The sequence below is a fragment of the Myotis brandtii genome, unplaced genomic scaffold (genome assembly GCF_000412655.1).
Source record: "Myotis brandtii unplaced genomic scaffold, ASM41265v1 scaffold1358, whole genome shotgun sequence".
NCBI lineage: Eukaryota > Metazoa > Chordata > Mammalia > Chiroptera > Vespertilionidae > Myotis > Myotis brandtii.
Window position 1 is genome coordinate 32825 of NW_005354823.1, and position 2654 is coordinate 35478.

A 2654-nucleotide genomic window follows, 5' to 3' on the forward strand; every position below is an offset into this window, starting at 1 on the left:
AAGAAAGGAAAATAGGAACTACAAAACAGCCATAAGACAATTAACTAAATAGTACAGTATATGTTTATAGTATATGACTACTTTAAATGTGAATGGATTTAAATTATCCAATCAAAAGATGTAGAGTGACTGACTGAATTTAAAAAAAAAAAGACACAACTACTTGTTGTCTATAAAAGAATCATTTCAGGTTTAAAGATGCACATTAGCTGAGAGTAAAGGGATGAAGAAAGATATTCCATGAAAATGGGAGCCAAATGAGAAAAAAGGTAGCTGTACTTATACCAGGCAAAATAGAGTTTAAGTCAACAACTGTTATAGGAAACAAAGAAAGTCATTATACAAAGGTAAAGGGGTAAATTTATCGAGAAGATATAACAGCTGTAAATTCAGCATATAGTCACCAAAGATTGGATTATTTAAATATATAAAAATTATTAATAGTACTGAAGGGAGAAATAGACAGTACTTCAATAATAGTAGGGGACTGCAAAATCTGACTTTTAACAATGGATGGGATATTCAGATATAAAATCAAGAGGAACTTTCAAGATGGTGGTGAAGTAGGTGAAAGTTGCAATAATCTCAAATTATCCAACTGGAAATAAAATGAAATTTAAATAATTATCCTGAATATCCAACTGAAGACTAGCTGAAGAGGAGTCTTATAAGGAAGGATTTACAGAAGAAGCCACATTCAGACTGGTAGGAAGGTTGGTGATGTGCAAAGTGCTGGCCACACTCCAACAGGTGGTGGAGGGATATTTCAGCTGTGGGATGCTCCCGCTAAGAAGTGTGGGACCTAAACACCAGGCCAGGCTCTCTAACTGAGAGCACCAGAGCCAAGAAGGTGTTCCCACATAACATCTTGCTGTGAAAAGCAGCAGGATTTGTCTACTAAGAAGAGACAGAATCCACGGAAGACATGGGCACACCCTTAAAGGGCCAATGCCCAAAATTTTGTTCCCAGCCACTCACCACTCAACCTGGTTCTGGTGGAGGGAGTGGGGAGAAGACTAGGGGTGCCTGAGGAGAGTCTTAGGTTTGAGGCTCTGGGGAAGAGGCTGGAATACAGCTGCCAGGACCCCTGTATTTAGTTATTCTGCCATACTGCAATTGCTATCTTTTTTGGGTGGAGCACTCACCTCTGAGCAGCATCAGCTTGGGAGAAAGCAATTACCCCATCCTCTGGAATTACTCTTGCCCCACCCTGCAATGCTTAGGAGCTGTTGAGGAGTTGGCTGCACTGGCCAGGGTATAGAAATGCAGACACAGGGGGTGTCAGTGACTGGCTTTGGGGTGAAGTCACACTCCCTACTTGCCTGTGAACTTGACTGGTGCTTCACCTTCATGAGAGATGCAATAGAACCACACTCCCATGTTTCCAGCTTCAGGCAGACCCAACATCTGGGCTCTAGAGGCCCCACCCAGCTGACTACTAGTGGCTCAGCCCTGTTGAGGTCAGGGTAAAATCCAGAACAGACTCAATTGTTTGGCTATTGGGCAGGGACCCTACTTACCACCTTCCCTAAAACCTGAACAGCACCTCTGCTTCACAAGAGTTCGACCAGCCCCATCTTACGATATCCAACAGAGGTCTTTCAGTGACTGAGCTTAGCAGACAGCCAGCAGGCCTAAGTAGTAGAAATGGATTTTGGGGTACCTTGGGACTTTCGCTGACAACCCCTGGGCTTGGTGCTAGCAAAAGTCAGCCTTGGAATGCAGTTTGTTCTTACCCAGGTGCACCTGTGCCCAGCAGAGGCAGCCACAACAGCCACAAACTGTGGATTGCTTGTAGCTTCAAACATGTTGCTGAAGGATGGCACAGACAATCTATAATAATAAAAGCATAATATACTAATTAGACTGGACAGCCGAACTACCTTCTGGACATCATTCTGGATGAAGCTGCGGCAGCGGGGGCCGAGGCCAAGGCAGAGGCAGTTAGGGGCAATCAGGCAGGCAGGCAAAGGGGTTAGGGGCGGTCAGGCAGGCAGACGAGTGGTTAGGGGTGATCAGGTAGACAGGCGAGCAGTTAGGAGCCAGCAGTACCAGATTGCAAGAGGGTGGGTCAGGCAGGCAGACGAGTGGTTAGGGGTGATCAGGTAGACAGGCGAGCAGTTAGGAGCCAGCAGTACCAGATTGCAAGAGGGTGCAGGCGGGCTGAGGGACCCCTCTCCATGTGCACGAATTTTGTGCACTGGGCCTCTAGTGTCTTATGTTGACCTGCACCAGAGTCATTCTAAAGTGTCTCAAAACAAACCAAGTGGCCAGATTCAGGGAACATTGGAGAAGGAGCCAATAAACTCCATAAGCACCATTTCCAAAGGGAGATTGCAGCAGGCACTAAACCATGCTGAGACACACACTCCTTTTTTTTCCATTCCTTTTCCTTTTCTTCTGTTTTTTTTCCCTTAACTTTTATTTTACTTTAATGATAAAAAATTAATGTTTAATTTATGGTATAAGGTTATCTTCACCAAAATATTTAGCACATCCTACACTTTTTAAAATTTTATTTTATTGTTTAATGTATTACAAATATTAGTACATATGTCTCCTTTTTTTCCCATTGACCTCCCTCCCCCCGGCCTCTCCTACCTCTTGGCACATGCCCACAGCCCCCCCCCCCCCCCCCAATATCTTGCGTCCAT